This window comes from Haliotis asinina, chromosome 14, assembly GCF_037392515.1.
Source record: "Haliotis asinina isolate JCU_RB_2024 chromosome 14, JCU_Hal_asi_v2, whole genome shotgun sequence".
Taxonomy (NCBI): domain Eukaryota; kingdom Metazoa; phylum Mollusca; class Gastropoda; order Lepetellida; family Haliotidae; genus Haliotis; species Haliotis asinina.
The window spans coordinates 51,826,640-51,841,565 of NC_090293.1; the positions used below are offsets into that span (position 1 = coordinate 51,826,640).

Below are 14,926 nucleotides of genomic sequence, written 5' to 3' on the forward strand. Positions count from 1 at the left end.
ACGTCAACGGGGTCTTTGCAAGCCAGATGCTTCCGATTGTTGACCGTCAGATGCCTGAGTTGTTCCAGCACAACCACGCCTCTCCGCATACAGCAAGCGTGACGGTCCGCTACCTTACCAAACCTAACGTCACTGTCTAGCCACGGCCTTCCCGATCACCAGCACCTATGTGATAAACTTGTTCAATATGTAGGTCAACAGTAAAACCCGCGTCGGACACTTACACAACTGGCCATCGCATTTCAGCAGGAGTGGGGAAGAATTCCTCAAGAACGACGTCGCCGACTTGTCCAGTCTGTGCCGACAACAGTAATTTCTGCCAGTGGTGGCCATACAAAGTATGACGCTGTGTTGTGGGATGAATTAATCAGAAACACAACAATAAAGGCAGCTGTTGTGTAAACGAAGTAAGAATATTGACTTTTTTACCATTGGAATTACATGTAATAATTGACCTTAAACTAACGCAAGAAATCATTCTAATTGTGGCATATGCGGGTTTTTTTATATATTTTGTGTAGTGTTCGGTTTGGTTTGGGTTGTTTTATTCGCTTTTTTTGCTTTTGTTTTTTGGGGGGTTCATGTTTTATTTTATTTTTTTGTTGCTGTTATTTTTGTTTTTTAATAGTATTTTGTTTTTTTGGGCTTTGATCATGAGAAAACTGAACACAAGCCCTTTTGTGTTATGGAAATATTGACAGTTTTGGCAAGGGGTGATGCTAGATAGTTAGTAGGATATTGCCACTTTAGATTACTGGGTGACGCATGCTTCTGGATAAATGTTAATGAAACTTATTTGTTCCTGATATATCTGTGGCCACTATAGTGTCTGGTATTCTGTATCAAAACTATCTGAGAGGGACGTGCCTTATCTCAGCATGTTTCCTGTACTTCAACATGGGTTCGCCTTGTCATATCTAGGAGGGAACAAGGCTTGTCCTCTGTTGCGTGGTTGTGTTGGAGGGTTAGACCTGTTACTAGATACCACTACATACACGTTATCACCTGTCTTCCACCACTGGGTTAGTACTTTGTTACCAAGCATAATCTGAGTGATCAGTACGTTTAGTATATGTGGCAATTTTCTGGGAAATGGGAACGGCATATTCAACAACCATGATCCTGGAAATGTGTACCCCCTGTGGAGAATGGGGTTTTTACATTCTTTAGAATACGTCTCACTGAGTGTCAGGACTTCATTTAGAGCTGCACAGACCAGATATAAGACTGTTGACAGAAGAATATGTCATTAACTGCTGCAGGCGGACTCCAGGTACATTAATCTGGACAGTTTATCCAGTCTTGCTAGTCTATGAAAACAATCGTGTTGACAGAATAGTTATGTGTTATAAATCAACGTAGAGTTAAATTAGGATGTCACGTCCCCATAAGAACGCACGTAACTTTCTCCAAGCGTAAGAAAGGGTGTTTACAGTAAGTCCATACCTTACAAGATACCTTGAGGAGTATCTGGAGATTAGAGCTGTCGGACTGGAATGTTTTATTATCGTTTGTGGATTACCATTGCACGAGTAATCCACAAATAAGCCTGGAGCCAACAGTTTTTTATCGATGCACTGATCATGAGGTATTTAGAAATAGTTCATCTGAAGTGCGCCTCAATGCATACCTAGTTTGACATTTGGTTTCATAAAATGTGTTCACGAGCAAATGTTTTCGATTGTCGCTGTTGACGTGAATCAGGCATGTTGCAGCCACATGCTCCTTTTATTCATACCTGAAGTTGAAAACGTCAGTTTGTTCTATTAATTTCGCCATATATACAATATGCACAAAAGACATTGGTTTACGTCATTCTCCCTGTGGAGACACGTATCATTAGAGTAAGTGAGTCAGTGAATTTAGTGTTACGCCATTTTCAGCGATATCCCAGCTGCGCGGGGCGCCCAAATTGCGCCTCACACGTAGTGGCCATGTGGGGAATCGAACCCGGGTCTTCGTCGTCCCGAGTGAGGGATCTTACAACACGACTACACCCCACCCCTCACCCCCACCCCTGGTAACATTAGAAGCTTACCGACCTCGGTATAGATCATTGTATAATGCTGTGCAGGTCTTGCCCAATTAGAGATGGCCTACACTTGATATCATAAACTTACATTAAAGATTTAAAAGACATGCGATGTAATCGCATAGCCCAAAACCTATTTAAGTACTCTAACGTATATTAAGCTTGAACATAGATGAATGGAATCCGAAGCAAGGATGAATATATGTCATTGTCAGCACTGATTCAATCCACTCACTGCACAAGTGGACACAAGAGTGCGTTAGGGTCAGTACCTGGTGACATCATCCTTTCCAGCCGTCACTGCTTGGCACCGCATCGGAAGTCGTCATATTTTTTCTTGGGGAATTCACCATTCCTGCTGCAACGCGTGCAAAATCTGCAAGTGTCTGAAGACGATGGTGACGTTCACTGAAGTGTACATCAAGCTCATCCCGTAGATGCTCGATCGGATTTGGAAGATCAGGGAAGGACGTTCACGTTTGAACTGGTGCGATAAGGCACCTGCTAGCTGGTCGAGCTTTGTCGTGTTGAAAGAGCGTCCTCTGGTTGTTAAAACGTAAGAGAGGGTGAGGTCGCAGCATTTGGTCGATGTAGCGATTTGCTGTAAAATTGTCTTGAACCACCATTTGTTCTGTAGCAACATTAGATACGCACTGCAAGACACTGAGCGCAAGGAATACATCGTACTGGGGCAAACATTCTTCAAGTTAACAGTTGATGTTATCCCGTTATACCTTTATTGCAAATATGTAAACAGATGTATGTACACTGAAGTGTGCCTTCCTTTAGAATACAGCATCACTTTACTATGACGTAATTTGTGAAACCTAGTTACTGAGTTATCGACTGTGACTAATCTCTTCTCAAGGTTCCCTCGTCTCTATACACATAGACGGCGAGCCCTTTTTTGAAATGTATTTTATATTTCGATATTTACTTATGTTTAGGTTTAAATGAATTGATAAATATGTGATTTAGGAGTGGAGTTCAATTTCAATCATGTGTTGTGCAGCGATAAGAGTGCAATACATAGATCAAGTTAGCCAGTTTCGTTTCGCTTTGTTGATTATATGTTTTGTAACTGGTTTCATTTGGGCAAATGGGCATTTCCTCGAACCTCCCCTTGAGCCACTTTATCACGCTACATAATTCGAACGGTAATCCAACCTAGTAGCGTCGGCATTCATTATCCTTGCAGTGTTCCATGAAACCCTTCCCTGTCACAAAATCACTCGATGACTTTTTAGAGGCACCATGTTCATGCATACTCCGTGAATTCGACGTCAGACCCCTGACGGAAACAGTTGTCAGTCCGTGGCGCTGTATCTGCTCATTCAGCACCATACGGTATCCTGTAGAGGTTACGAAATGGTACGAGTGCCCCAAATGGAACTGCGACCATTCGTCAATTGTACGAAGTTTTAAATCCAGAGACACCAAATCTTCATGTAAACTTCGTAATTTTCCGTGATCTATTCGAATCTTTCCGTTCATTTCCAAAACGTCTCGGGAATGAAATCACAAAGTTGCATTTTTTTAAACAGTGTGAAGGTAGCTCAGTCGATTGGCTGTTGGGTTCGCGTCCAACGGATTCTCACAAAAATGTTTTAGTGACACTGACCTACGACAGCGACCGTCCGAGCAAGAAGTTGTGGTGCAGTATTCTAAAGATGCTTCCACAATTCGTAGGGATGTTTTATCAAAATGAACAATCCAGGTAGCCCATGATCCACTGCAGACCACTGCAGACATAGAGGATAGCCAACATCGGGGGCGTGGATTCGTACATGACATCAACCAGCAAGACGTGTTTCTGACAACATAGAAATAAAAGTCATAGAAATATTCCATTATGGAATCCTACAGTCATGAAAAAATATCGTATTTCACCCTATGTGTGAACCTATAGCTAACCTAACCACATAGGATCTGTAAATCCCTGCACATTGTTGTAGGTGTTTCATTTACAACTAACTGTTACTTCACTTCCAGATGGATTACATACAGATAGATAGGAGCCCCAAAACCCACTCTACACTCAAATGTAGTTGATAATGATTGATGACATGTGATCAGGTTACATTCGCATCTGTACATGTAGATGTAATATATTAGGACATTCCTTTACCTTCTTGACACTACCGACTCAGCTTGTCGTAAGAGGCGACTAAAGGGATCGGTGGTCAGGCTCGCTGACTTTGTTGACACATGTCATCGGTTCGCAATTGCGCAGATCGATGCTCATGTTGTTGATTACTGGATTTTCTGGTCCAGACTTGATTATTTACAGACCGCCGCCATATAGCTGAAATATTGCTGAGTGCGTCAAAACTAAACTCACTCACTCTTGACAGTACCTCATGTATATAAATGAAGTATAAACGAATCATCATAAGTGAGTTTGTGGTCACATTATACTGTCACGTGACGATCTACCCTTGTTGCTATTACTATGTGTATATATACGAAATCAGCCTGATTTAAGCCACAGTTCAGCGCACTGGGACAGAGCCATAAACATATCCAAAGATGAAGGACTTTCGCCAGTATGTGGTCTTTCAGCGTAAGTTTAATGTCCTTTTACGTGTAGTAAATACAACACATTCACATAAATTAGATGTAGCATTGCTCGCTGGAATGTATTATAAGGGTAACGCTATTTCTCAGGGCATTATCATTTGTAGAAGCCCGAGGTCTTTCATTAAGTGCTTGACAAAGGAGGGCAGTTGAAAGGTTCGAGGGCTCCTGCAAATGATAATGCCCTGAAAAATAGCGTTGCCGTTATTATAGCTAAAATGAATGGAATTTTAATAAAATAAGAATAAAAACAAGGACATCGGTTTAGAAGCATTTACTGCTAACAACAAAGGACGGAGGTCACTGACACACTATTTACAAATATGGACACGTCATAGAACAACACAGATGACGGCACTACTGAGAGTGACGACATTCGACCTTGAGCTTTGCCCATACTACCAGCCGCCATTGTTTTCAGTTCTCAACAACGTTCGAGTTCCAGTCGCTATTTTCATTGCTGTATGTTGTAATTTTTGGTACAATTGTTATGGTTGGCACATGCAAGAAAGTGCACTGGTACATTTGACAAATGTGAGCCAGATATATGGTCAAAAATGAACCCAAGTTCAAACCAGCCCTAGGTGTTTGAACTTCAACAGCTGAGCTACTTCTGACGTCACCTAACAACGGGCTTGACAATGGCCCGTCGTCAAGGATTTCCGGGCATTATCAAGTTACAGTGGCCCGCTCATCTCTGATACCGTGCAGGCGTTTTAACGATGATTCTATCCATTTTAGCTATAATACATAATATATACTGGCATAGTACACTTACTTATGAATGATATCTAAGGGTTATATGCATGTAAATATGTTGATATTAATTGTTATTGTTAATTGAAATGAGTAAATCAACAGACGAATTGTTTTCACAGACTTTGACTATGTTCGTATGAATGATTCATGACCTGTTTGTTCATGTAGAATGGTCACACTGTCATCAATGTCTTTTGGCATGAGAGTAATTGGTTCTTGTTATACTACATGACATGTACTTTTCATCAGCGTGTATGCAGCAAAATATACCCACATCAAACCTCTTTTAAAATCAGAGTCTGTTAACTCATGTAACATTATGTACATTATCTGAATGTGGAACAGGCTATTAGGAATCACACTGTTATAATGACGATAACAGATGCCCACATAAAGCTGAGCATGTTACCTTTTCCCGTCAATAGTACTCGTCATATAGATATGCAAAGGCAATTCTTGATATTTCCAAGTAAGTTTCTCCTTCATTTTGTAACGAGCAAATTTTGTGAAAACAACGAAAAGGTATAATATCATGTTTATTATGTGACCTGGAGACGAAGAAAAGCAAAATAAAGACGAACATGCTCCTGGCCATGCATACTACATGTATGGTGTACGACAAATAGCAAATTCATTTAAGTACTATATACAATTACTGATTGGTGATGAAGTCAATACCTGTTTTTATGGACCCGCGAAATGCAATATTCAGAGGACGTTTTGTTATGTAATTACGGAAGAGAAAGAAAGCTTCTAAAAACCAAAACATTCCCATTTAGCCAAGAAAAGAAATTCTATTTTCATGACAAAGCAATTAAGTTATGTTTAACTATAAGCCTAAAGGGAATGCCGTCAAGCAAAACAATCTCATTGGTTGAATCATAGGGAAGTCCTCATCTGGGTCTCTCAAAGTTAATATGGGTTTTGATCAAACCTGGTTGTAGTCAATATGCTTTTCTGTCGACGGTCACGAGACCGCCGCACGATCATTAAGGTATCAGGTATGCTTACATGATTATTCCCCTTGCCATTTCTTTGTTTTGCATAGGTGAAACATGTAACAAGGAAGGGGCATGTAAACCAAGCAACGATGACCCACCTGTAGCACTCTGCACATGTAATGCTTTCTCCATAGGAACCAAGTGTGAAACGGGTAAACCCACAGGCATCACGTTTAATAGTTGAATATGAAAATACACCAGGTGCCTGATGTAGATCCATTACAGACATAATTATAAAACAATTTCTAAAAGAAACATTTTATCGGCCAATCAAAGGGTCATATTAGTATTACCCAGGAAATATTAGGAAGGATTGAGCCAGCCACGTAAAATGGAACTTTTTCTGTTTCAGCTGACCCCTGTGAGACTGTAACAATCAAGGAACGTGCAAGCCTGATGCCACTAAACCGTCAAACCTTGTCTGCACATGTAACCCTGGCTTCACAGGAGCCAAAAGCGAAACGGGTTACCTGCAGATATGAAAGTTAATCATTTCACAATGAAGATGACTACATGATGGGTCAGATATTGTATTAAAGAAACATTTAATTTCGGACACTTTGCGCACATAAATCTGGAACCTTATAGACAGTATGACATCAGGGCCAAGCGGGGAAAGTCCAATTTGCAAGTCGTAAGACGCTGGGTGTTTATATACATTTTGTCTGTCCGAACAAGTTGAGAGCACTCATTTTGTAAGCTATATCGGTAACCTTTGAGTGAGTAATTGCCGTTCAACACCACGTTCAGTAAAATGTCTGTTGTACGAAATATCAAAGTACATGTCGGTGATGAAAGTAGGGAGTGTCATTGTTTAAATATCGCCCATGTAACGACGATTTTCGTGTCTCGAAAGTGCTTAAATAACGTTTTCCAACACTGAAAGTAACGATGGCCGTTGTTCTGGTGGCGTACACTTTGCCATAGTATCGATGAAAATGCCATGAAAAACTTCTAACCACCCGTTTTCAGATTTTTCTATAGTAAATGTATGGCCCGTCTTTCGGCAGTGGTTGTCTGGGTCAGTGTCGGAGCGTTAGTGCCGGCGCATCAAACCCAGGGAACCAGGCTGTGTTAGGATAGAACGCTTTGTGGGAACGCACAAATTTCTTGTCAACTTCAATGAGAAACAGAAAACAAAAAAAATTGTAAATATTTTCTTCTATTATGTTTTTCCAGACATCAGTGAGTGCGCAAGTAATGCTGGTGACTGTCATACCAATGCTAACTGCACAGACACTGACTGGTCCTTCTTCTGTATGTGTGAGCCTATGCTGGAGATAGAGAGGCCCGCATAGGTAAATACAACGCACAGGTTTATGAATTGTTGTTATTGTTACATCTGATGTTTTGTTATAGTTTAGGTTCCGTGAAACGAAATTAGGCATCTCCGTGTTTTTGACTGAACGCATATAAAATAAATCAAAAGAGAACATTTGGGTCGGAACAAGAATTGCAATGTTGCAAAGGTAATGAAAAACGTTTCCCTTTGTATATTTGTACACAGACAGAATTACAAGCTTTAAGAGCTATAGTTGTAAAAAGCAGGTGTCAGTAGACCGGTCATAGACCATTGTTATTAACTACGAGATGATAATGGGAACGGTTGTAGTAATTGTATTAATTGTATTAATGTTGTTATGAGAAAAAGTTGGAAATGCCCACAAAGTGAAGGGGTCTGTAATATATTTTTGTTACGAGAGTGTATTTGCTGTAAATTGTATTATTTATTAAGTAATAATTATTACTTGGATCACAATCTTTAAAGTTTTAAGTGAATGTTATTATGGGTCATCATAATGTTCAGTGCTTTTAGTGTTTTGGCTGCAGGCATTTAACGGAGTGCTCTAGAGTGGCCTCCCTTGAAAAACTGTTTACTTCCGGAAGGGTACTAGAGAATTCTACGTTGATGGCGATGGTTGTATGTGCTCGAATATTCTTGAATGAGTGACTTTGTATATAAAGGCTGGCTGTCGTGTTGACAACGGGACACATGGTGAAGTAAGTGATATATTTGAATGGAGACGGCCCCACAACTCCCAGTTTTCGAATGTGAAAATTGAATTTATCCATACTGAGGGTTTGGACGCCTTGCAGTATAATCAAGGCATACCCTGAATTATTTTCTTTCAGGCAACAAATTGAAATTAGTTTGCGTGAAGTCAGAGTAGACATGCAAATAGTGAAAATGTAATTTGCAGAATTACATCCATTATTGTGATCACCCAATATCACACAAATTGATATAGTACCACCATCACAGCCTCTCAGTCAATCTTGAAACAAATCTCATCAATAGTTATCCATATAAGATGGCTACAATTGGTGTTTCCTCATTTTCCAGAAGATGTATGTTCCACGGGCGGGGAAGAATGCCTCAGTGGAGGAACATGTGACATAAGCAAGACTCCCACCACGTGTTAATGTGCCGAGGGTTACACTGTGGTCACCTGTCAGAATGGTACGGAATATCCTTTAAATATGTTAATAATCAGAATTACCCTTTATGCCGAGCAATATTCCACCAGTTCCAATCTTTGTTGTCAACATGTCTCATGTACATTCGCGCATTTCCTTACCGTGAACATTGCAAGAGTTACATTCAGTGCTCTAGTATTAGTTTTCGATCAGTTGAGGGTAGATATGTGGATAGCATTTGCAAATTTACCGCTCGAGTGATCTATCATATGCTACTGTAATTCCTTATATTGACGTGTACAGGATATGTTATCGTATTTATCATATAGACATTTGCTACGTTTGCCTTGTCTTTGGTGACAGGTGTTCAACTACTTGCGAACATCGAGTATTATCCTTGCTGGAGGTGATTCCTCTCCACAGGTTTATTGTATAGTGGGAATAATGCAAAAAAGATTCTGCTTTTACCAAGCATTTCGTATGAAAGTGAAAAGGGTTTTGTCGCATTGCACAAATTCTACCACATTAACATTAGAATATTACGATAGACATGTGAATGTCCCTGTCATACAAGTCAATGTTCCAATGCTGAACAGCAGAACATATGTCAGTGTGATTCATGTTGACATTTGATATGCCTGTCCATGTTTTTGTGACGAGACATTTCTTATGAATGTGCAAATGAGTGTTTTTCAGTTTCCACGTAATTCGAATGTTATCATTTGTCTAAACACGATCTCTCTTGCAGGTGGAGGGACGGTGAGTTTTGAGATTTATCATACCTAATTGGGATGACTGTCCTCATCGTCTTCGTGATAGTGTGACGCGTTCGATTTTGGTTTGAGCATGTAATTGTAATTAATAAGAGGAAAGATAATAATTTAGGTAATTAATGTGTTATCTTCACCAAATTAGATGTAATTCGTAAAAATATCTCTATAATAAAAGACTGGAAATTCTATGGTTAGAGATGTTATTTGATCATATTATTCGATATTTCTGTATTAGTTTGTAGTGTTCAGTTCGTGTGTCCCATTATCACAAATATTGATGCCTGATTTGATGACTGTCAGTCATTAAATGATACTGATTGATTTTCGCTTTGGGTGAAAATATAACATCCACCCATATTCTTTCGACAGCTGATGACATGATATTGATGACGTGGAGGTGTCCCTGAAGGACCACTGACACAGAGGAAGTGTCATCTACGTTTTACTTATAGTGACAAATATTTCAAGTTTGAATTCATCTGAAGATATATGATGATATAATATTTCCTGAGTTTTGTAAATCTTGCGAATAAACAACTGTAATGTTTTTGAATGTCTTTGAGTATATTTATTGATGTTTTAAAAGTCGCCTATAGGTAGTTAGTGAACAGTACATGTAACGTATTCAGCGATGAGAAATTAATACCAATACAACCATCCGAAATTTCAAGCAGAATGACAGCGACACGTAATGCACATGAGAAGTCTGGACAAGGGAATGGTGTTATGAGCATAGTGTCAAGTCGATAGGATACGATGACAAGACATAGAGAGTCCATAAATAGGTCACTGAGGACCAACTCGTAATCCCAAATGCAAGAGAACGTACAGCAATACACGTTTAAAGTCATATACACTACTATTAAAGCTAAATTAGTTTATGCTCATACAGATGATTACACTCTTTCATACACATCAGTAATCCTTAGAAATTACACTGGCTGAAAAAAATCACATTTGCCTCACGATTGCACAATAGTGCATATGTTCCCACTGAATATTTATGATCGATACATTCATATTACGTTGTTTATATATATATATTGCAGTGTGCAAAGTATGTACCTCACAAATGTGAGAACCATTCTTGTCCACCATACTCAGAGGACGCAGTTGCGGTCAACTGTTCTTTTACTAACGCTTCAGTTCAGAAGGCCCTTAACTTTCTTTATTGTGTTTTGTTTAAAATATATCTGCTTATACATTAATCATCATTTTACGCTTCAAGCAGCCTAGCCGTTGTCTCAAGACATGTATCAAATAAACTACATTTCTTAAATGAATTTATGGCGTGTCTTTGCACCCCGTTGCTATGAATCATTGCCCATTGTACCTTCGGCTGGATTGTTTTGTCGAAACTTCAGTACTGAAACATCTACCCGTTTGCTAATGTATCTGGAATATTATTTTCAATGGCGAACATCTAGAGCATGAACACATTAATATCCGGCCATATTGTAACTTGAGATAAAAGAGTGTTGCAGTTATTCATGTGTTGTTCTGTACAGGACCCTAAACAGACCTGATTGAAGCTCTGTTGGTCCTGGTCATAGTAGCTGTTGTAACTCTCATAGCGTAACATAGACGTGAGGTAGCCTTAGCGCTATCATTGTTTTGCACAAGGGCACTCTGGTCGCAATGATGGTTCTAGATTCTCCTCTGCTTGTTACGTAACATTTGCTGGTAGTAGCTGACCATTCGGTCCAGTTTATAGGACATATTTCTTTATATCAGAGCTGTATTTATAGTAAAGTGTCTTATTTACTTTGCATACACATATACAAACGCTGTTCACATTCCTTTGACGTGAAGCTTATTACAGCCTGCAGTCTCCGGTAACAGATCCAGCACATGCTCTCCCTCCTTCTTAGGAGATGGACACATGCAAGTGCCAGGCCTACTTCACACAATGCTGAACACACTCACTTAATACATCACATATACTCGACCCCCCAAAAAAACCGCATAATGAAAATTGCAACTTCATCTAGCAATGAATTAAAACGTTATCCATGTTACAAAAGGTTTTGCTCTTGAAACATCACAACAAAAAGTACCATACGTAAAATACCCGTTTTTAACAGCATAATTTTCAATTTTGGCGTGTAGTATCACAGAATGCACAATTCACGTGAAAGTAGGGGATCAGATAGTCTCACTGGTGGATATAAAAGGATGATCGCTGTTTGTCGATTATTCACTGTATTTGGAATATTGTTGAATAACACATAATGCCACGTCTAAGTGAAACCAACCGTCAAATCGCCATTGGTCTTCTAGATTCTGGCCGGTATCAACGTGCACCCGCCCAGCGCATGAATGTTCACCAAAGCACCATTTCACGGCTTCGGGTGAGATATCGCCGGCAGAATTCTACCTGACAGCTCAACGGTACTGTGACAAAATCCTACGCCAACGCCTACTTGCAATCATTTATCGTCAGAGGGAGTTGTTTCAAAAACGACTGTGCCAGGCCCAACACAGCACGTCACACCACAAAACCACAACATCAACGTGCTTGGCTCTCAAGATCACCGGACTTTCACCCGGTCCAACATCTGTGGGATGCTCTGGACAGACGGGTGCGACGCCGTTACTCTCAGCCTCAGCCAACTCGCACAGGCACTACAGACAGAGTGGGCTGCGATCGGGAAACACGAGATTCGTTCGAGACTTATTCGCTCGATGCCGGGGCGATGCCGTGCAGTTCTGGCTGCCCACTGTGGTCACACTAGGTACTGACTTCAGCGCCACCACACGTCTCCTTGTGACACTCAAACTGACTTTCGTCTAAATTTAGTTGGTGCCAAAGACGGATAGGTCTGCATTCACAGTGTGCAATTTTGTTGTGTTTCATTGACTCATAAAGCCTACAAGATGTTTCAAAATAAACATAAACATTCTTATATGCGTTTCTGTTCTAACAGAGTATATAATGCCTCGTAAACTGAGCACTATAAATACAGAAAATCCGAAACGTAAAACAGGTATATGTATTGGTGAGGCTTGAGGACGTATGTGCCACCTTAATACGGGCAAATCTCATTGGTGATGGAGAGGGTGGGTCAACTACCACGAACTTTAATGCGCACCAGAAAACGTGGTAGTCTGTGAATATCTTGCTTTCGTACATACAAATATCAGTAACAGTTCATCATTCATGATATTGTTGTTTAATACAGCATCTTTATATTGGTATATTTTCCCCCAAATGTTTACAAGCCGTATAGACGTTTACCAAGCATACGAATAAGAAAACACGAGTTCTCTCCCTTTCGTTATTTCTGGACATTTACTTGATAACTCATAATTGTAATAATAAATAATAAGTTTTGTATTTGCCCTTATCAGCAATAAAAATGTAAACGTAACAGATACAGTGAAAGCAAACACACGAAAAAGTGAAATGTGCTTTTATTCTTTGTTTATCCTACCACTCATGAATACTGTGCGGTTAGTCAATGGTTGCGTTTAAACCGGTGATTAACATCATGAGCATCAACCTGCTCTACTGGAATATCATGATGTTACACACTGCATGCAGACAAGTAAATTATGTACCATGTGACCTTTCATCCTTTTGATTTAATTTCATATCACATGAAGCGCTCGTACAATACTCATTTATACCTGAAAGGAAGAGAAAAAACCTTCATTACAATCACAGTGAGTTACGAGTTCTAATCACGTCGGCAGTATTTCATCAATGTCCTGACTACAGCAAGTATTTCTCTGATGAGTTTCATACCAAAATCTGCGTAAGACTGCATAATAACTAGACTATTACAGAAAGATAGCTAACATACATTGTATAAACTACGTTGGACAATACGAGGGTCGGCTGAAAAATTCTCAGCCTGAGTGGTTTTTCCCCACCAGGTAGAGACAGGTGTTTGCCACCAATGAGGACAATCATTTAGTGAATCATAGACACAAGAACTACAAACGTACTAATAGTTTTATCTCAACTACAGCTCTTTTGGTAAACCTACCCTCTGAAATCATCAGAAATGGACAAAACTGAATACATCATCAAGTACTTGCAAAAGAAAGGGATGTCCCCAACACATGCTGACATGGTCTCCACTCTAGGGGATGATGCTCCTTCATTTTCCACAGTAAAGAAGTGGGCTGCAGAATTTAAGCGTGGCAGACAAAGCCTTGATGATGACCCACGCTCGATCTGTTGATGGATGATCGACGATTGACTACTCGACATATTGCTAGTGTAGTGGGCATCTCTCATGAGAGGGTTGAGCATATTATCACCAACGAATTAGGAATGACTAAAGTTTCTTCAAGATGGGTGCCAAAGCTCTTGACAGCAGAACAGAAACGTGTCAGGTTCCAGAAGTCCCTTGACAATTTGCGTCGTTTTGAAGCAGATCCCGATGATTTTGTGGCACGATTTGTAACCATGGATGAGACCTGGATACATCACTTTCAACCAGAAACACAACTACAGTCAAAACAGTGGAAGCATCCTGATTCACCAGCTCCGAAGAAAGCCAAGTCTGTTCCTTCAGCTGGAAAGGTGATGGCATCAGTCTTTTGGGATTCCAGGGGTATTCTGCTCATTGATTATCTTGAAAAAGGTCAAACTATCAACGGCAGATACTATGCTGATCTACTGAACCAGTTGCGAGAAGCAATCAAAGCCAAACGACGAGGGATGATCGCTAAAGGTGTCCTCTTCCACCAAGACAATGCGCCTGTTCACAAATCGGTGGTGGCCGTGTCAACAATCCGCGATTGTGGCTTTGAACTCATTGACCATCCTCCTTATTCACCTGATTTGGCTCCTTCTGACTTCCACCTGTTCCCCAAAATGAAAAAGGAACTCGCCGGTCGCCATTTTGCAAGTAATGATGACGTCATTTCCGCTGTGACTGATTTTTAGGGTAGCTGAAGAAGATTTCCTCCTGACCGGGATTCGGGCCTTGCAGCATTGCTGGCAAAAGTGTGTGAACTTGGAAGAGGAATATGTAGAAAAATAAATTACAAACGTGGACTTTGTAACTTTTTTTCACAGTGAGGCTTAGAACTTTTCAGCCAACCCTCGTACCACGCAAAAATGGTCTAAAGGTAGATCACCAAAACAAACTTGATGACACCAGATTTGCCTACATCGATACGCGTTGTTGTGTACTCAAATGATCTTTTGCGCAACATTAAATCGTGTTTTTACATCTAACATCTTCTAGTAAATTGAGTTAGAAACTACATACGGCAACTAGTATTCCAGTATTTAAATACTTTATATAAACAGAACTCACATTTAAAGTTCTATTATTTTCCGAGACTACATTAGTGATTACTGATTTGACTGAGCAAAATGTGTAAACCTCGGGAATCATTTGTAGTGA

At 40.0% G+C, this 14,926-nt stretch overlaps 1 pseudogene; it reads left to right on the forward strand.

Annotated features, from left to right (window-relative positions):
* Positions 1-4,561: 4,561 nt before the first annotated feature.
* The window catches only part of LOC137260872 (delta-like protein C), a 31,373-nt pseudogene continuing 21,008 nt past the window's right edge, over positions 4,562-14,926 (forward strand).